This window comes from Ambystoma mexicanum, chromosome 11 (genome assembly GCF_040938575.1).
Source record: "Ambystoma mexicanum isolate Mex_15411 chromosome 11, UKY_AmexF1_1, whole genome shotgun sequence".
In the NCBI taxonomy this organism is placed as follows: domain Eukaryota; kingdom Metazoa; phylum Chordata; class Amphibia; order Caudata; family Ambystomatidae; genus Ambystoma; species Ambystoma mexicanum.
Window position 1 is genome coordinate 421,452,405 of NC_090934.1, and position 21,909 is coordinate 421,474,313.

General features: G+C 45.0%; 1 protein-coding gene and 1 long non-coding RNA gene across 3 annotated transcripts in view; one reads left to right on the top strand and one right to left on the bottom strand.

The window, feature by feature from the left end:
• LOC138503473 (uncharacterized) overlaps positions 1–19,871 on the top strand; it is a 297,695-nt gene extending 277,824 nt beyond the window's left edge. The window contains exon 7 of the long non-coding RNA XR_011279644.1: positions 9,309–19,871. This is a non-coding gene — a long non-coding RNA (uncharacterized lncRNA). The remainder of the gene's footprint in view (positions 1–9,308) is intronic.
• DGKZ (diacylglycerol kinase zeta) overlaps positions 1–21,909 on the bottom strand; it is a 1,700,725-nt gene that overhangs the window by 1,517,820 nt on the left and 160,996 nt on the right. The gene's annotated exons all lie outside the window — the stretch shown is intronic.

Here is a 21,909-nt window from a genome sequence, read left to right on the forward strand (position 1 = left end):
TCAAATCCGTCAAGTGATGGTTTAGTTTTCAGCCAAACCTCTTGTAGGCATAACATGTCATGTTCCCCTAAGTTAATGTCGCCAGGGGTTGTTAAATGTAGGAACCCTCTTGTGTTCCAGCTTGCCAAGGAAAGTAGCTGTTTGTCTTTAACCGTATTGGCTTGTAATGGTGGCTATTTATGGAGCCGAGTGGACAAAGCTTTCGGTAACCACGACCATGTTGGAGACTTGAAGTCTGGTCTGACCAGAGTTGTTTTATGATCCTCCTCCTTGTTCTCTGGTGGATTTTGTGCTGGTTGTTGGTCGAGGAGTAGGGGATTTCCTGTGAGGCGATGACTGAACCGTATCAGACCTGACGACTGGCGATGATCTTGAGAGAAGGTCTTCTCTTGATTTAGTGGAGGGCTTTTGTCCCGTTGAGTGTGTGGCCTCCATGGCCCGGTCCTTTACGGCATCATGATCGTTTTTGTTTGTTTTGAGCAAAGTTAAGTCAAAGCCTTGTTTGTAGAGTACATCCGTTGCCTGTGACAGCAAGGTGGCCACTCTGTCTCTGTCTGATGTTATATAGAGAAAACAAGAGGCCTTTTGTCCCTCATGAGAAGGTTCCACTGTTTTAAAGTCTTCTGATTTTAAGGTTTCTTAAAGTTGAAATACTGTGTAGCAGGCTCAACACCGTGCATCTGTTTAGTACTAAGTATTTATGGTTACCAGTACATTGCCATTTATTGAAAGAGGGACTCGCCCTCTGCCTATGATGGTCTTGATACGACTTCTTCTGGTGGTGAAAGTTATGAGGAGTCGTCGCCTGCTGGTTATTGTCCTGGTGGCGAGTTCTCTGCTGAGATTGCAAGTTATTGTTAGTCTTATCCGGAAATTCCGGTTGTGATTGGGTGTGAACTCTCAAGGTATATTTCGGCGGTGGTCGACGAAGTAGTGAATCTGAATGGCGTGTTGTATGTGATCTTCATTAGGCTTGTTGGGCCGAGACTCTTTATTTCCCCGTAAGTCTTTAAAGCGATCACTCGAAGAGGTGAAGCTTGAGAGATCTCTGGTGACGGTCTGTTGAAGGAGCGTCACACTGGATGAGTGGGGATTCTCCCCGGCCGGTTGGCAGTCAACGCTGGAATCTGGGTGTTGGCTTAAGTCCATCAGTTCTTTATGATTGAGAAAGTCCTTTACCGATTTTGGCTACTCGGGGGCGGCTTCTTGTAATTTGTGGTGGTTTAAAGAGTTTTTTTGGATCTATGTCATTTTCCCCAGCCTTTTGATTTTTCCCTGGTTAGGTCTTACTTCTATGTGTTCTTTATGCAAGGGCATATCATCTAAACACATCACATTGTTGTCTCTGAGCTTGTTGGACGAAGAAACGGGTCTGGGTAGCGATGAGGTGTAAAGGCCTGCCAAGCTATTTGAGCCAGATTTAGGTCTTGTCCCACAGTCCACATGAGAGGTCTTACGCCAAAGTGTGTCATGTGGTGTTGTTTGTGAGCTTGCGGCCACCTTTAGGTCATCCTTGTTGGCTTTTCTGGAGTCAGTTGAGGATTCCGTGAGATCCGGTTCGTACATGTGGGAAATAATACCTGGCTCATTTCTCTGTCTCTCCAGAGCGTTGATATACCCTTCTAGGTATATAAGCTTTGAGTTCATCATCGCGAAGAAAGAGTGGTCTTTTAAGGAGTCGTTGATTGACTCATATAGCTTGCAAAAGGGTGCCAATGCAATAGTTACAGCAGACATGATGTACATGAAGTCCGCTTTCTTGGATGGGGTATCCTTTGGAATGTTATAAGATGAATCACTTAGCTTTCTGTTGAAAATCTTGGTGGTGAGGACGGCGGCCAGAGCTGCGGAATCTGTTGAGATTTGTGCTGGGGGGGCGGCCGTCCGGGGGAATGTGCCCTCATGGGGTTCCTGCACAAACTCCTTCCTTTGGTCTAGACTTTGAGAGACAATACTAGCATGATCTGCCAAATCGGTGGGCGTAATCGCCAAGTTCTTTTGATCACAAGTTTGGGGCAGTAGACTTGCAGAGCCCTGGGGACCGGAATTATTTTTGTGCGATGGGCCTGATAAAGCTGTTGGCAGGCTTGTGGAGTCAGACTGAGGACAAGTTGTCGTGCTTCCCGGTGGAAATTGGGTTGGATGGTTGACCCCATAAGGATTTGGATCTTCAATAGAAGGTTCATTTTGTAAAGGCAAGGTTGATGAGGGAGGGGATGGCCCGAGCCAATTTTCCTGTATTTCTGCAATAGGTGGTAAAACCACTGGCACAAGATTGGGGGTTTCTTCAACTTGCTCTTTTTGGTGTTGTGGGGAAGCTTGAATCACACTGCTTGGGGTGCTCCTTGGGTGGCCTGATGATGCTGTAAGCAAGGGTTCGAGGAGCGCTTCCAACAGATCTGCATCAAAAATTTCACCTGGGCCAGTTTGTTATTTATTTTTTGCTTGTCTTTGAAACAAGGTTTTCAGGGAATTTTCCAGGTGCATGCTTGCCGATAGAATCGACGTGGTGGTCGTTTTGTTAGATTCTTTTGCTGTTGATCTCTTATTAGACGAAGGGAGGTCGACTTTCTTGGTGATCAACCTGAAGGGGATGCCATGGAGATGGCGAGTATGAGCACCTTGCCTGTCCCCCTCCCTCAGATCTATGATCGACTGGGCTTCACTTATAGAGTTCTGAAGTTATAAGGGATCCGAGGGGGAAGGAGTTGTTACAGGCAAAGTTGTGATTGGCTCATAAAAACATACCGGAACCTTAGGATCCCCCTCAGGGACCAGTACTTTGCTCGCTCCAATTTGCTCAGTTTGTGCAATTTCGGCGGATGACACTGCCAAATTATTGTGGCTCTGTGCACTTGTGACTGTAATAGAACGAGCTGTTGCAATAGCGCCAGATGTAGCTTTGGTGCGGCTGTGCTTGATGTGAGAGAGTTTAAGCACCTCGCCGCCCCAGAGTTGCTGGTTTGATCCTGGGAAGGCTGCAGGGTGGACGCTTCCACGGTGCTCCGGTCCTCTGGGGGCCTTCGTTTATCCAGATTCACTGTGCCAGAGCCAGCAATGCCCGCCCGCTGCCCCCCCGGCATCTGACACCGGTTACCCCCCTCCTTCGAGGGACGGCTCCTCCGTTTCTTCCACGAGGAGGGGCTAGGGCAAAGGCACAGCGGTTCCTCTGCTTTCCGGGTTGCAGCCAGCTTCCAGCGTCGCTTCAGCGGGGCCCGCCATCTGGTCCTTGGTGATAGCGGCCTCCTCTAGCAAGATGGATCCAGACGTGGGCTCAAACCAGCCCGCAGGTAAAAGTTTTTGTTTTTGTGTATATATATATATATATATATATATATATATATATATTTTGAGTGTGTTTCACAGAGTGTGGTTGGGTGGCTAATTTAGCCGCTCTTTTTGGCGGCATATTTCCTCCTGGCCGCTTTAGGGAGCCGGCAGTAGATGGATTGCTCAATTGCAGTATTGAGTGTACATCACTGGAGAGTGAAACTAGATGAAAGTGAGGAGGCACTGTCGAGGCGGGCACTCCGCAACCTGCGAGGTTCGTCGTTGCACCCAGATGTATTGAGTCTCTGGTCCAGAGATTCGCCGGCATCCGCCCCAGCCGCCATTAGACTGCCTCAGACTTCCCACTCTCACACCACTCTGCTTCGCTCCTGCCTGGAGACTTTGTAGAAAGGGCGCCAAGGCTGTAGTGTCCACAGAGAAAAGACTGTAGGACTGCCCACTCTCACACCACTCCGCATGGACACATTATTAAAAGCCATAGACTTCAAACATTTTCCGGCTGCTCTGCCAAGCCTGGGCAGCTGCTGCTTTTACTAACTAGATGCAGTGGCAATATCCTAGTCACTGCATACATACATGCGTGATGTAGGTCACCTGACCTGCCAATACAACAACCTTCCTTTATCATAAACAACTAACATGTGCTTCATAACATACATAGCACCTAGTTCAAAACATTTTAACCAACAAATTAAGACTAGCAATAAAAAATGTCTTTAGTACATCATGTTGTCATCTAGTTATTTGGGTATTGTTCGTCCGACCCTTTGAGGGAATCAAGAACTTTAATCTATCAGTAAAGAGGGAGTTATCACCGGGTCAGGTATCCCTGACTCATCAGCAGGTTCGGCTCTGGAAATCCCGTCACATGGGTTTTCATCTTTTGGCTGCTGTACTGGCATTTTAACATCTAAGCAACCATCTCTTAGATCTTCCTGAGCCTCAATAGGGCTAGTAGCTGCAATTAGATTAAAAAAACGGAGTTTAGAGTGATCCTTTGAGGACCACGAGTTGATGTCACCATTGAGCCCTCTATTTCAGTTATTAACAAAGGCTGTGGTTCAAATGGTAAACTTGGTTTTCCCATGGGCTTCCGATTTTTGAGGAGAACCGTGTCTTCTGGAAAAGGTTTGGGGATCAACCCACGCCTGGTGCTTTCTTTGGCATTCAGTCTGCTTTTAAGGGACCATTATGTCCTCAATAGTGGGACAGTCTCATCGGCTGGGAAGGGATTTAGCATTTTATATACCATCAGGGCTTCTATCTGAGACACTCCTGTACAGCGGTGGGGTGGAACAGTAGACCTGAGGAATAGTAGTGGGCTCTGTGTAGGTCTTCCTCTTGTGCCTGAGTAATCCTGAAATCCTTGTGCAAACTGTGCATAAAGGTCTTGGCATTGCTGTTGGCACATGGCCAAACTGGCATCATGCAAATGTGGAACATTCTAGTCCATCCAAATATCTTTAAAGCTCTCTGCCCTGAAACAGAGTTCCATTTTCACTTGTAACTTCTGGTAGGCAATATTTTCTCAAGGATGAAAGTTTGATCTCAGCAGAGGTGGAGCTAAGACTCTCCACCTCTGTATGTGGACCATTGGTGGTGCCAAAACAAACAGGAATGAGTGGTGCGAAAAAGCACACTTGGCTGGGACCAGCGCATGTCATTTCGGTCCGAAGACTGTATGGGAAGCAGCCTGAGCAGATGGGCTGTTGCCTGATACAAACACCAAATGCACTGCTGTGTGAGCTCATCCATGTGATCCTCCAGTCTTGGAAACCATACTTTTTGTTGCAGTCTTACCTTGGTTTTGGCTTAACCTTGGTGTGCAGAAATATTTGTTTTACATTTAAATTATAGGCTGACATTAGGATGGCATGACTAATTTCATGTCCCTTATATACATTACCACCCCATCATTCTGGGTAAGAAAACCAGACTTATTTCATAAAACTACATTTATTTAAAGAATTAAAATCCACTTCAAATAAAAGTATACTAAGCAAATCACTGCAATGTTGGTCTCATAATCACTTAGCCAGTAACAGGATATTTTACCCACCTATATCAATTCACACAAGAATTAATTTCCATACTTAAGTCTTTATCAATCCATTACTGAGCCACATACAATATCAGATGAAACTTGGAAGTACATAGTTCCCATTAATTATGTGTGGGGGTAATAAACAATATAAGGGGAGTACGGGGATAATGTGGGGGCCTCCACCCTCATAATTGCAGAAAAATCTGAGGGGGGAATCCTACTTTTCTCTTTTTCTCTCGTAGTTCTCACATTGATCCATCGCGTCTAAGTATATATTTTATTCTGAAAGATACTAAGCATTCTAGACACTTCTACTGCTTGTCTTAATTAACTTCACAATATTTCAACATGAGGCATAATATTGCTGTTTAACTGAATCAAAATGGCCCTCATTTTCCCCTATGACTCCTACCATTTACAGTTCAAAATGCTTTCTCTAAATTAAATGTCCCTCAGGGAATTCTTACATGTGTTAGCAGTCTTCTATGAATATTTATGTGCAACTTTCAGTGCGCATATGTATGGAACATTCCATATACATATGTGTGTATACAGCTTCCAGGCTATACATATACGTGCCTAGCTTTCAATCTGCGTGAAGGTTTCAATCTATTCCTATTGATGTATTCTTCTCCAGTTAAAGCATTCTTGCCCTTTCACATTACACATAGATCTACCAGGGCATTTCCAGGAAAAGGAATTTGCATGGTTTCCAGTGTATGGGAGTAATTCAGAAACAAGAGCCAGGGTGGGTTGGTGGGCCCAGTTTCCTGGTGGTTGCACCAACCACTGGAACAATCTACCACTTAACCTTTGACCCAAACCCTGCTACACTCTTTATTCAGGAAAAAGATTAAGACATACATGTTCAACTAACCCTATGTACTGTTTGTACTCATTGTTCTCATCATGTCTGTAAACAGCGCCTATATGCCCAAGGGGTTTGAACGCTTCTACTAATGGAAAATAAAATAAATACATGCATTCTCTGTACTAATTTCTGTTGCACAAACATCTGATTTATGACTAGCCCACCCTCCCCCGCCACACATTAGATGATTGGTTTTCAAAAGGACACTATGGCCTGCAGGATTCTAGCTACAAAAACATTCAGCAAACAATTGTTATGTAAAGCTGTCCATTTTAAATTGAGCCTCTCAATACAAAAATCCATTTGGTTTTACGGAAATTACATGTCACTTGCTACTTAATTTAAATGGTACACACAGCACCATATTTAACACTGCACCTGTATCTCTGTAAAATTGGACCGCCCTCCTTGGCTTCCAGCCCCTTTGATTCCCAGGATTTTTACCATGGATAATCCATAGTGACAATTTTTAGTTATCCCACGGCTCTTCATATATTTTAAATGTGCCATCTCATGTCTGGGGATCCAGCTTGGCCCTTCAATCTGGAGTTACTGCATCAGCAATGTCCATCATCCAGATGGTTTCAACTTTGCTCCCCGCCACCTCCTTCCAGTTGTATCCAGAAATATTCCTCATAATCCCATCTATGAGAAAGCTATTTTATAATCTTTGGTGCCTCCCCATATCTTGTGACTAGATTTCGCTTCCACCAGTCTTCTAACCTAGATGACAGGGGAACTTGCTCTTAAACTTATGCAGAGGCCTTTCTTTTTAAGTGTGACTTGGGAAGCGAACATGCAAGTTTAATAAAAACAAAGATCATTATAAGCAGTAAACCTGAAGGAATAGTTCAAGACATTAAATGTTCTTGTGCAATGTGTATTCGCATAGATTATTATGTTCCTTACTTTTTACTCTTTATGCACCAGGCACGTTTCATGTAGGTTACAAGATATATTTTTTACTGATGCAATTTGTTTTAAGTTGGTAGGAACTTCCATGATGGAGATATTACTTTGCGGGTTTAAAATGGAACATGTAACTTTCTGGTTTAGTTTATTATAAGTGAAGAAATGCTGACTTTGGCCAGCAGAGGTCACTGTTGATACATCAATGCACATTTTCCTTCATGATGTTGGTACACCCTTTTTGGCACCGCCATTTTGGCGCGGATGGTTTGGTGCGACTGCTTCGGTGCGGCAGCCAGTTCGGTGCGACCATTTGGGCGCAGAAGCCTTTCTGGCGCCGTCTATTTGGTGCGAGGGACGTTTGGACGTGGCTGACACTGCAGCCATGTCTAAACGCCCTCACGCCAAATGCAAATGGTTACTTGCAGTTGAGCTTTGGCTCTGCAACTGGCTCCACCGATGGATGACTAACTAATGAGATGATAAATTGTAATAATACTGTCGAGGATACTGTCATTAATATCATAAACAATCAAAATCAATCGCATTGATTGTAATATGTAATTTTTATACAATATTGCATTCTGGTGGTGAAATATGTGACTTGTGCGCATTCAGATAACTCTGCGAGTTTGGCCTTGCAGTTAAGTTCCCCGCCCCACAGTTTTACAGGCCATAGTTCGTGGCTGGGGTAATGTGCAAAACATACCATTATTTTAATTTTAAGGAGAATATAAAAGAACATTTAGCTTCAGCTCAGCCACGAACCATGTCCTGTATGACTGTGGGGTGGAGAACTTAACTGCAAGGCCAAACTTGCAGTGTTATTTGAATGTGCACAAGTTACATATTTCACCACCATAATGCAATTTCGTAATAAAAAAATATATTCAAGATATCTTTTTTTAATCACAGCATTGTATTGTGGTGGGGAAAAAAGAATGCATATATATAATATAGCGATTGACATTTTGTTCCCTGCCATCGGGGCATCATCCCTTGCGCCAAAAGATCCCGGCGGTGAAACCCAGCACCGAACTGGGCATGCCAAAATGGGTGCACCCAAATGTCTTGTGCGCCGAATCAGCCCGAGCCAAACTGGCCGTGCCAAATCGTCCTGTTCTGTATAATGTTACTACATGTCCAGGCTAATTTCTTTTGCTTGCTCAGAGGTCCCATGACTTTTAGCTAAATTGATTTTATGAGGGGCCTGGATTAGATATGTGACTGGTCTTGTTGTACAAGGTCTGGGCTTGGAACTAGTTTAAACACAATGAACCTGGGCCTTAGTGCAGCCTCTTAGCTTGTGATGTGGCTGGGGTTGCTGAAGTGAGAGGAATCCAAGGTCAGCACCAGCTTCATATATAACAGAGTAGAGAAATTAATCCACAGCTCTACATTTTACAATAGTGTCAAACAATTCAGTACTCTTTATTGTTCCATTCCAAGTGAAATAAAATGGTGTGAAATTAACTGCATGGAAAAATACAATGGAACTTTGAAATATGTTTTGGTTATGATCCACAAGTGCATCTTCTGCCAGCAATATTAGAGCTATGGAACTGTGGTGAAATCCTTGATTTTATCCTTTAGATTTGTAAGTCTCCAAAAAATGTTCTGGGTTGTGATGAATTCATTTTGATGTGGCAAACACTTTTTATGTGTGGTGCAGTTCCACTTACATGCATGTTTTTGTGCATGTCGTCTATAATCAGCTAATATTTGAAAAAACGCATGATTTACATTTGCGTTTTTCTGAAGTGTGAAATCTGGCTTTTTTTCACTTTTAGCTGTAGAAAGTTCCCATGTAAATCAGTATAGCTCTCAGCATATGTTTAGCATTGACAAGCCAGTCTCAGGATTAACTTAAAAGCCTCACAAATGGTTGCAATCTATGGGAGTCTATTTTAATTTGTTGACAAATGTTCTCAGGTGTACGCTGTGTCATCTGTACTTAGTGTTTCACAGGGGCACCCTTTTCATCATGGCAACGAGTAAGATGTACAATTCAACACACAGCCTAATTTTGTGAATGGCGCCACTCTTGGATCTTTCAGAAAAACGTTTCTGTTGTCTGTTCAGTTTAAGGGAATTATCTGTGCCTTGGTTTCTTCCACAGGTGGCAGAAATGTGCTAGTGTCAGCACCGTTGGTATTAATGCAGTGGGAATAACATTTCTTTTACATCTTGCAGCACAAGCCCTTCTTCAGAAACAAATGGCTCATGTTGAACTTTCCAGAGATCCTGCAGTACTCTGCTGAAGTTGTGCATCGTTTGAACGATTCCAACATATCCTTGCACCATCCAGTCTGTATTGCTTCTACTGCCAATTGAAAAGATTCATCCACAGCAGATGTGTCTGCCAGTTCCTGTAGACCAGACTGGTCTAAACCATTGAGAACCAATATGGAGGCTGCCATGCAAGCTCATTTGGCAGAACTGCCATTTTAAACCTACCACGTGGTTGACCTGAAGAAATGAAGCCAATAAATACAAAATGTCTGAAAGGATGGCTTAACAACATACATTGATATACCAAAGGCTACCGAAAAGGTACATTGTGCTACTAGTGCAGTAAAATGCCCCCCACCCGTAAGGCGAAGATTAAAGTAGAGCTACTACAAGACTATACCCTAATACCAATGGAGGGTGATGAGAATATCTCTAGGAGGGTCGGGGGGAAAGTTAAACTTTTAGAGTTAAACCTTCCTCCAGACAGACCCTCACAGACATCCTCTTTGTCAGATCTGTGGACTCTTCATATGATCTCTGTGCTCTGTCCTGTCTCCTCTCCCATTAATGGTGGCAACCGCTGGGAAGTTCTCCTGGCTCCCTTCGACGACTCTAGAGTCATCATTAATGTCTACCTCAATGAAACCGTCATGGTCCAAGGCCCTAAGGCCATTCTCCTTCTCTTTGATAGGTGTTTCCCTCACCTCATCAATTTCCTTTCATCTCCTGCTGTCCCCTGACCCCTCCTTGGCTACCTTACCCCCTCTCGATTCCCCCCGCCCCCTCCTTGGATTCCTTCTTCACCTCTGCAGGGCATACCTCTGATTTGTACTCCTCCCTGGAAGGTCTTTAAGGCTGCGACCTTCTTCAACTTGTAACTCTCAACTCTTGCCCTGCTGTCAGACTCCTCTCACATCTGCCACCTCCTGGAAGAACTTGACCTTGATGTCTTCGGTCTTACCGAGACATGGTTCATGGCCAGCTCTGTCACAAGCTTTGACACTCTCCTACCTGATTGTTACAAGATCCTCTCTGCACCCAGACCCACCCGATCTGGGGGGTGTAGCCCTGAACTTTCCTGAGTGAATTCCCACCTCTATCATTCCCACGCAGACATACTCCTCTTTTGAATGCCTTGTCTGCAGGCTCTCTCTCTCCTATCCAGTCTCCCACCTTGACTACTATCTACCGGCCTCCTGGTCAGATCACCTAATTTCTCTCTGAGTGGGCGGACCTCTCCTCCCTCCTGTCCTCAACCAGTCAACTCCTCCTTGGTGACCTCAATATCCATCTAGACTCTCCTTGTTCCGCCTCTGTACTCTTCCGGGACCTCTGTGATTCCCTCTCTATCCTCCCCTCTGGCCTGACTCACTCTGCAGGGCACACGCTTGATGTCTTGATCTCCTCTGACCTCCCTCGCTCTGTCCCTCTGACCACTCCTCTCTCCTAGAGCGATCACTCCCTCATCTCTCCCTCTCTTTCCCCCCAGGCCAAGCCTACCCCAACACTGCCAACTACCTTCCCGGACATCCGGCCCATGAAGCGTGTGTCAATTGAGGCTTTTGCCACCACCTTCTCTCCCCCCTCCACCTCTGACTGACTCGCATCCTGACACAGCCCTGTCTATGCTCTACTCTATTTCCGATACTCTCGATGCTTTTGCCCCTGTCATGAGGATCCGTTGAAGCCAAAGCCAAATGGAATTCTTGGTATGACTCTGACCTGGCAACACTTAAACTTAAGTGTAGGGCAGCTGAGAGGAAATGGAGGGCTTCTTGTTCATCCTCTGACAAACTGGCCTGTCGCCTGCTCCAAAGGCAATACCGACACTCTGTCCACACTAGGACGAGAGCCCACATCAAGCCTGTGTCTCTGCGGCATCTAACAACTCGGCCGAACTCTTTCAAATCTGCAAGGAGCGGGCCAACCCTGCTGCAGCCTCTACCTCTCCTATCGCTTCCCAGGCCCTTTGCACGGCCTTTGCCTCTCACTTCATCTCTACCACCCAGGATAATTTGTCCACCCTCTTGTCCTCTCCCTCTCCCCCCCCCTCCTTCTGCAAACTCTGGTCCTCCTACAGCCACCTCTAAACAAGTCTGATCTATGAAAGTCTCATCAAAATAGGTTCCTCCCTGTTCTTCCGAAACCATCAGGGACCGCATTGATACCCTTGCTTCCACTGAAGCACTCTCTTGTGCACCCTCTGGGTAAACTCCTGGAAAAGCTGGCAATCTCGCAGCTTAACCTTCACTCTGATTCTGTTGGTTGTCTCCATGACCATCAATCTGGCTTTGGAGCTGCCAGAGGCACAGAAACTGCTCTCCTGAACATCCGTGAAGTTGTGCTCTCCAACCTTGACTCTAACATCCCCTACTTGATCTCTCTTCTGCCTTCGACATGGTCAACCATACCATCCTGCTTAACCGTCTCTGTGACAACCTGGGTATCACCGATCAGGCTCTGGCCTGGCTGACCTCTTTCCTCTCTGATCGACCCTCCCAGGTCCAACTAGGGTCCTTCCTTTCATTGTTCTCCCTCTCTACCTGCAATGTTCCCCAGGGGTCTAACCTCTCACCATGGCTTTTGAACCAATACCTGGCAACTCTCACCCACTGCACTGCCATTTTCTGCTCCAATTTTCAGTGCTATGCTGACAACACTCAACTCATTTTCAGGCTTCCCTTGGCGCCCTTCTCTCATCTCTGATTGCCTATCTGCCATTCAGGATTGGTGTGCCGCCAACAATCTCTGCCTGAATGCCAGTATGACTGAGATTCTCCTCATCTGCACATCTTCACCCTCCTTTCCCCTCATTCTCTGGGTGGCCTCCCTTGGCCCTCCTCCTACCCCCACCTGCAAGGCTAAGAACCTCTGGGTCATCTTTGACTCCACACCGTCCTTCTCTGCCCACATCTCTGTTGTCTCTAAAAAGTCAAATTTCCTACTGCACCTCCTCGGAGGTATCCTGCCTTTCCTCTCCTTCCCCCAGAAACTCACTGTCTTCCGAGCCCTGGTTCTCTTTTGGTTGGACTATTGTAACAGCCTCTTTCTAAATCTACCTGCTTCTACACTCCACCCTTTGCAACTTATCCCGAACAGGATGCAGAGACTTGTCCTTGGCCTCAAGCCCTGGGATCATATCTCTCCAGACCTGAAATCTCTCCACAGGCTCCCAGTGGCTGCAAGGATTAAATTCAAAACCCTTTGCATAGTCCATGAGGCTTTCTGGGGCCTCGGTCCAAAAGACCTTCAGCTGTCCCTCTCGAGCTCTTTGCACCTCTAACTCCCTCAGGGTCAGTTGATTTTCAAAGAAACGAGCTGGGGTAGATCTGTCTTTGGCTGGGGCCTCCCTCTGGAACAGCCTCCCTGCCACTAAGAAACTTGAGGAGAACCATCTCTGGTTCCATAAGCACCTCAAGACCTTCCTCTTTGCTTCTGCCTTTATTCCTCCTCTCCCCTGCTCTCTCTCGACACTGTGCACCTGGCTTGACCTGCGGGCCCATGTACCTGCACACCCTGCCACCCACCTGCACTGCCTCCTAGCAATCCCTTGCACTAGGGTCTGTATCTGTAACCATACAGTTTCCCCCCCCCTTCTTTCTGCACTTGCCAGACACACCCTGTCTTGCCTCAAACCCAACGCTTGCTGGCTGTGCTACCACTGTTTGTTGCTTTTTATTATTTAGTTATTTACCGGTTTTCCTTTGCTCAGCACTTTCCACTTCTTCCCCCCTTCCATGCATTTTTCCCATATCCCTCTCCCCTGCACTTGCGCATTCACTGAGCTTAGTAAGATTGGTGTTTTTTGTTCTGCCTTATTCCCCTCCCTTGCCTTGTCACGCTTTGAAACACTTGTGTATGAGCGCATTACAAGTAAAATATCAATATCAATAGAGGCCCTCAAAATGGCCCAGGAGTCTACAAAATAGGAATACTTTCTTCACACACCCCATCTGAAAATAACTAGTCCAAATGGGCCTCAACAGGTCCCAGCACAGCCCAGTAACCAGCATAGTTAAGCATGGCTCTTCAAACTCAACGTGAAACCTCTGGAGGAACTCCTCTTCAACAATGACACTGTGACACACAGCTTTAGTTGAAGATCAATTGCATCAACATCATAGACTCACACACTATCACTTATCCAAGCCGGAATTTGAAGCGCCCACCTGGGACTCAACCCTACAAAGACCACATTAATTCTCCTAAGAAACACAACAAGCATGCCCAAGTTTAGAATTGTCTGACTGATATGAAGCTCGATGGATTCACGCCTCGACATTTCTCTGCTTCACTATCCACTATGAACTCTCATACATAGCACAAATCACCAAGAGGACACAGCCAGCCTGGTGCCAGCTTGTGCTGCCCACAAAGTGAACCCTTTCATTTCTGGCCTAAGCGTCAGAACAGTTGTCTGGCCAAGACCTGGACCTCTCCCACTTGGACCCCACACCCTACTTGCATGCCTCCTAGATACCAGTTAGGGCCCATTTCAAAGCTGTCCTGCATGCAGCAACATGCCCTTTAGCAGGACAAAGACCACACCATTCCCAACCTCAAAGAACTGCATTGGCTACCCCTTCAGACATGCATCACATTCAAAACTGCTTGCATTCACTACAAAGCAGTCGCAAGCAAAACACTGCTCTCCTTGGCTGGGGACACTCGCCACATTCGTAGGCAAGTGCATCACTAGAAGCCACAACATCACCCGACTGGAATCAAAGAACTGTAAGAGGGGGGAAAAACGGGAAACTAGCCCTTTCTTTCTATGCACCCTGTCACTTGAATGAGTTACCAGATGAGATGCGCAGATAAGACTGCCACCACCATCCGACATTCCAGGAAGGATCTGAAGACCCTTCTCTTTCAACATCTCACCAATCACTGCTCAATCCACTCAACCCTAACCCTGCTGCCCCTGTGGATGTCCTTGCCCACCACAGCTACTCTCCTACCCCTGAACTCAAAAGTGTAACACCATGGATGTGTCCCCTTTGAGCAGCCCTCTATTACTCCCCTGCGTTATTAATCACATGCATACATGTAGGCATACATGCAGGCATGCTTTCCTCTAAAAATGTATGGCATAGCTTAATGTCCATGTAAAATGCTTGTTACCATCCACTTTCTTTTCCCAAAAAATCAAAACTTCCAAAACCAGCCAACCTTTATCTGAAAGTGTTCAGAAACCTCAACCGTATCAATTTTTTGGTACAGAACCAACAGACTTGCCACTTATAACTACAGCCCTGTAAAACATTCCAAGCATACGGCTAGCTGTAAAACATCACCTCATATTCACAGATCATCTATTTCTTTTTTTTTTAAAGACTTTTAAAATTAAATGAACACTCTTATTGGTCATGCACATAAGCTCGCTATTGGTGCATGATGGCGCAAGAATATTTGCATGTTCAATAAAAAAATCAATTTACTTTGAGTCCATTTAGGTCAGCATAAAGAAGAAATTGCCAAGTATTCCCTGGATATCTTCCTACACAAACTCACAATTCTGAGTACGATTTCGGGCTCTGTTGCCAAAGAGGTGGGTTTAATTCACTATTGTCACTCCAGAGGAGATCCTTCCCTCATTGAATGCGCAAACCTTCCAAATAGTCGAGTGACAACTGTTATGTAGTCATAGCTACCGTATGTGCAGACATCCATGAGAACCCTGGAGCTAGTTTCATCAATCTCTGGGTATCAAGGATCAATAATGATGTTGGGATGGAAATTAGTCTATCCCACCCCCCTAGGCGCTTTACAGTGAGGTGAATACCATAAGCAGCCATGCAATGTGCTAGGGCGGAAAGGACCGTGTTAAGGAACCCAGCAAAAAAACAATATTGCGAGAATTATAGATGCATAGGTTTAGGGCACGTATAAAGCAACACCATTTTGTAATTATGATAGACCGTCTCAGCATTACATGGCCACGCGGTAAAAAGTAGGCTCGATGGAGAAGCCTGAACAGGCCCAAAATGCTGAGACGAGATGAGCCTGCACTGCTAATTCGCACAGACACTTCCACCTGTCCCTCAACTGTTGCAATTATTTAGTTTCACAGAAAGGATTGAGCCCTGCAAGGCCATGAGACAACATCAGGCTCCTCATGGCCCCCGTTCATCACAATATTTTATAGTATAGAAGAAAACAGTTCAAATTCACATTTTAATGGGAAGGAAAGGTGTAACACACAAAAGCTGTATCATTAAGAAAAATATTTTTATTATAGAAAAAAGACATAATTCTCATTAAAACTGTGTTAAATAATACACAGATTAAGGAACAACCCTAAAACCAGGTTTTCAAAAAAACAGGACGATTACATACACAACATCAATGTAAAATGAAAAAACAACCATTCCACATTAACTAAAAAAATGTTTAACATACAAACATCAGTACAAAATTCATTTGTTGCATTCTACATATAACCCAACATGTTTCTGTCTGTTGACTCTCAGATTTCTGACATTCATCAGGGGTAGCTATTCTTGAAATTCTACAATAATCGTCCCCTCCAGTCCTGGTGGGCATGGATCTGAACTTGATCCTTAATGCAATCTATAAAAACATATAACCACATTTTTAAAAACAATTGTGTGTGCACCAAAAATTCCCAAGATTTACCTACTCTTAATGTCATATGTCAACATTACACAAACACGGTAGCCTGAATTAATAAGGCAACTCATACCTAGTTCCTATTTGGGAACCCTTGGCACCAAAAATCTGCTGTAAAAATATAACTTGGGATCTGTGTATTCCAAGGATCCAGTGTAGCCAGTTATACAATCACATGCAGCCGGATTTCAGCCGCTTACAATAATAATCCTTTTCAATGGATATTGAGTAAGAACACACTAGAGAAGAAGAAACAAACAGACACACTGTGTCACACTATAATCATACCGGAGTGCAAAAAGTCACACAACTGCAAGAAGCATACTTGCACATACTTGGAAGGTGCGGTTGCCAAATGTGTTCCCAAAAGAGAGTAAACCTTTGAAGAAAGTAATAGGTCTTTCCTTGGATCGGCCACTGTGTCGAGTTCTAACTCTTCAAACACAATCTATGAAAGTTAAACGCAGTAAGAAATAATCAAACACTGAGTTCATCAAGGGTTTTATTTAAACACACAGCCAGCAGCCTTCCTACAGTTTTCCTACAACTCCAAAACCACGAGAAAGAGCACATAAATGATCTACAATGTGCATCCCAAAATAAAGGCATGTATGCCAATAGTGAGCCTCAGTATGTACATCCTGTGCCCAAGCTCAATATGTTATTTAGCACAGAAACACGTCTCCATGTAGCCTAACATAGTAACTTGCTACAACCTGCTGAGCCTCCGTATAGTGTTTAGCCCAAATAAACGTCTCCAAGCCACCTGTCAAATGTTATTAAACTACATGCCGCCTCCAAAGTACAATTTCACTCAGTTTGAAAACTACACATGCACGCTATTCTCCATACTTATGAGCCTCTAAATATTGTTTAGCTGAAAGGCGCATCACCATACTGCCTAGCAGTATTCTTAAAATAAGTGCTGCATCAACTATACAGTTTTAATAAAAAGCCTGCATGCACGTAACCACGTTGCCTAAGAACTGCTGCATACATCCTCAGAAACAAAACACGGGTTAAAGCACCTAATAACAGTAGACTTACCCGAAATGGACAACAAAGCCACAAAGTTCTTTTGCACTCGCCAAGTGTTGTAGTTCAGGTGCCACCAGATAATCCTCCAAACGCCATTGCTGTAAACATGTGAGGAAACTCCAAGAAAAAATGCCTACAAGTGGCTTTTACCCATAATGCAGATAGCAAAGTCAAACAACACTAAAAAGGGACCCTTGACTGAAAACCGTCAGAAGTGGAAAATGACCAATGAAAAAGGCATTTAACACTTCTGCACTTAGGAAAATGAACTAAACTCACGCCAGATTTCAAACTGACTAGAAAGGGAAATGGCTTAGGTAAGGAAAAAACAACCTAATGGAAAACACTCTGTCAAAGTAATCACCCGCAACACACGGCATGGAGAAAATACCACACCTTGGCCAAAAAAAACTGGGGGGGGGAGGGGGAGAAAAAAATAACATAGTGAAAAAAATAATGAAAAAAAGGTGCCACATTCAAACCAGAAACCAGAGATTATTCAAAAGGACAACACATTAGCTTCTCTGCACCAATGAGAACAGCAAGGATAAAGGCCCAATAAGGCATAAAACAGGAACCAACATTGTTAATCATATTCACCCAGGTTAGTATAAGGCAAGGACTGTATATAAATACAAATGCAGTAATTGAAATGAAAAAAATCAGAGCATGACAAATATGTACAAAGGATACAACCAATAGTGTCCATTATAACTCGCATGATCAACAGAGCACAGCAAGCTGTACAAGGAGGACTTGGGCACCCAGAAACATGGGCCCTCATCATTACATACCCCTAACATTATGCCACTCGACATCTTCATTTAATCCAACCAAATGGCTGCGGGTTTTAAAGATGAGTTTTTGTTCTAGGGTGACAAGTCTCTGATCAATAACTTCTTTGCTGGGTCCTGTAGGGGAGGATTGGTCCAAAAGACCCCCTCGCCTACATCCCTTCCCCAGGTGAGGGCTATGGCTCATCGGGCGTCCCCTCATACCACCAGGGCCCAGGTGGTAGAGGGCTCACCTGCTGAAGACATTGCCCACACGTATTGAATTTAGCCAGGCCTCAGAAATCATTTTGTCTAATAAAGATGGTGTGAGTTCAGCGCACTGTAGCGCGGCCCCCACCCTCGGAGAGTTTCAATTAACCCTGTGGCCGCAACTCCATGGCAGATCCGCTGTGAGCCCGTTCCCACGAACAAGACGGACATGAGCTAGTGTAAGATACCGGCACTGTAACATTTCACCTTCCGCAGTGTATCACTGCTCCCAGCATGAACCGGGCAGCGAGGCCTGGGTGAAAAAGAGAACTGTAAAATGATCCTCAGATAAAAGCAAAAGTTCCCAAATATTAATGCCAAGACTACTTACAAAGCGTGCATTCTCTCCACAAAACTTCTTCTATTAAGAAAACCGGTAAAATGTATAAACATGATAGAATGCATGTTCACATGACATTAGCAATGAACAACCCACACCACTGCAGTTGTGTGCAAATAATAAAAAGCGTTCCGGGGGACTATTCATTATGTGTATCATTGAAAAGCGTACACCCCACCGTCCCGCGCCATAACCGAACTAATGCTGCTGGAGTGCAAGGGAAGACGAATGTAACCATACAGAGGGCTCATGTGAAGGACGCGCGAGAATGCACCTGTCATGCGTGTATGTCTAAGCCCCTTATGTGTCACTACCGGCACGTACGGTGGCGAGTCATTTTCTATGTGCTCCACCAACCTCACTACTACCTCACTTACTGCAAATGTATATGCATATAACTAAATGTTGTAGTTGTTAAAACATAGTGTACAAATAATGTGCTCAGACTGGCTATATTTGAGAGACATTTAGCAAAGTTAAAAATGTATGTTTTCAAATGATCCAAATGAGTATTGTATAGTGTTCGAATGTTTTATGATGTTTTCACCAAAATCGGCAACACACGAGGAAGAACCTTTATGAATATGCGCAAGGCCATTCCCCCTCCCTCCCTGCGAAGACTGCCAAACAAGAGAGCAGAGGCCCGCGCCGCGGTGCTCCACCTCCCCCAACTAGGCTGGAGCCGCTGAAAAGATTTGTAGTCCCCTCTGCAGCACCAAGGCCATGGCCCGCAACCTGCATTATTTACAGCCCAGCAGTAAACCTCTGCCTGAATACACAAATCCAAAGGCGCCCCCTCTTAAACCCCACAACCCACTGGATCACCTTAGACCTATGGCCCCTGTACAATTAGGACACCCAATACTGTGGCAACATACAGCAGCACATTCATAACGACTTCTAACAAGACAGAAAGACATGTACCGCCTGTCCATTTGCCCTGAGACTTAGCCCCTCGACCTATGGTACCGGTCAACAGGACACTGGTAACCATGCACTGATGAATCACCCTCAAACCCCTCTCAAGGTGCATTCCTCCTGTGTTGCATTAACCTGTAGAATAACCTATTGAAAGATTTACTAAAAAAGATAACATTGCAATAACTGAATGACTGCGGTGTGCATGGCTTAGGGCAAATAAGTCAGGAAAAGACATTCATCTCTGACACTGGCCACAATGGCACAACAATACCGCCCGGATGAACTCAGCTGACCTGCCAGGCCCAGCCCAACCCACGAGGCTGACCAGTGACGTCCTCCAGCCAAGGCCAACCACATCGCAGCAGCACCTATAGCTAGTCATCGCCACCCAATCCCATTGAACTTGTGCCCCTTATAGTATGTAGGTTCTGATGACGTGTTTTGTAAATATATACGCCTGTCTTTGCTATTGTCAGACAGAGCGCTCTCGGAGTTTGCAGAGTGTTTTTGCATGCCCTATTCTGATTGATAAACTCCCATTTACGCTCACCCGCACTCTGTCTTGGCCATATTCCCATTCTGGGAGAGTCCTTCATTGTCTCTCATTGCGGGGAGGATCGTGCTGGTTGGGGACGCTTGCCTTCAGTCCATTGACCTGTTTAAGAATAACCCACATCAAATCTTCGTGTGAATGGCCATTAGCAATGAAATGTTTGACCATGGGTGTCTGTAGAGTCTTAGCCTTGATAGAGCTCCTGTGCTCTATCATGCGAGTTTTACATTTGCGGTTTGTCTTCCCAATGTAATGCAAACCGCATGGACAAGTTATACTGTTGCAGTTACAAAAATCGGTAATGTTCCATCTATTTGTCAGGCCTATGTCTACCTCCTTTGTGGAAGACGTGAGGTTGCACATTACACAGTTGCCACATGGGTAATTACCAATTACCGGAGGAAAACACCACAAGGTTGTTTGTTTGACTATAGGTTGTTTAACCTTAATGTCATTCCTGATGAGAATGTTTCTCAAATTTTGACTTCTTTTGAAAGCCACAAGAGGGGCACCATTCTCCTTACTATACACTTTCTTCCAGTTCTTATAGAACACACCTTTAATCTTGTATGACAGGTCAGAGAAGGAGTTAACAAACACCAAATTGTTTTCTCTCTTGTTTTCCTTCGGAGTCTGTTCAACCAAGGCTTCACGGTTATTATTGTACGCCCTCTTGGCTGATTGTTTAACAAGACTCTCGGGATACTCTTGTGCAACCAGTTTATTGCGGAGAATGTTGTCACTTTCCATTTAATGTTGCTTCAAGCTGCTATTACGTTTCAGTCTCAAGAACTGACCAAAAGGCAAATTGCATCGGATGTGTTGTTCATGATGGCTAGAAAAATGTAGAAGCGCATTGCGGTCTGTCGCTTTGCTATAGGGTTTGACTCGCAACACACCCGCTTGGTGGAAAATGGTGATATCAAGGAAATTGATTTCAAAGTCTTTGATCTCTTGCGTACATTTCAAAAACCTATTTTGCTGGTTCAGCCAAGCCACAAATTCTTCTGCCGTGGCTCCATCCCATTCCCAAATGATGAAGATATCATCAATATAATGCAACCATTGTCGCACCTTGTTCTTAAAGGGGTTAGTATCTGAATAGATGGTCACGTTCTTGAACATCTCCACATATAGGTTAGCCAAATTAGGAGCCATAGCCGCCCCCATGGCCATTCCCTCTACTTGCTGGTAAAACGTTCCCTCGAACTGGAAGAAATTCATAGTAAGGGCATATTTTGTGCACCATAAAATGAAGCTATTGCTCACAGGGTGATTGTCTTTGCGGCCCAAAAGGGTTTCCTCAACCACCTCAAGGGTGGCATTCTGAGGAATGACAGTGTACAAGTGTCATGATCTCTGCTTCCAAAAGGTCAGGGTTTTCCCAACTCCCTTGGAAGCAGATCCATAACCCAGGTTCCGAGTGCCAACCAGTCCCAATTGGGACCTTTTGGACCCAGTCCTGGCGCCAGTGGCACCAGGCTCATAAATATGCCCAGTCCCAGCGCTGGAAGCGCCGGGCTCATAATGCTTGGGTGGACTTACCTGCAGCAGACCATGCTGCTTACTTGCCTGCCAGTTGAGTCTCTGATCCTCTTCTGTTTGGAACTACTTTTCCTGTTGGGTGGGGCTGGAGCCACTCCCTAGATTCAGAACACTGGAACTCTTCTGGAAGGCAGGAACTCTTTTCTTACCAGGAACTCTTTTCTTACTTAGGCTTGGCTGTGGAAGGAGACACCTAAGCACTACAGGAGGCTATTTAAACCACACCCGGTGGATGAATCTTGCTTTGCGTTATTCTGCACCCTCTGCAGCAGAACGCTCATCGTGTCTTCTGCATCCGGTCCTGGGCCTAAGGAAAAAGGCTTACCATCCTGAATCCAGTCTTCAGCAACACCTATAAAGACAAGAAAGAACAGGTTAGCATTCCGGCATCTGAAAGGCAAAGGCTTACCTAATCTTCGTGCGCTCCGGAGGACTTCACACTGCATTCCGGCATCTGAAAGACAAAAGCTTACCAACTCTTCGCACGCT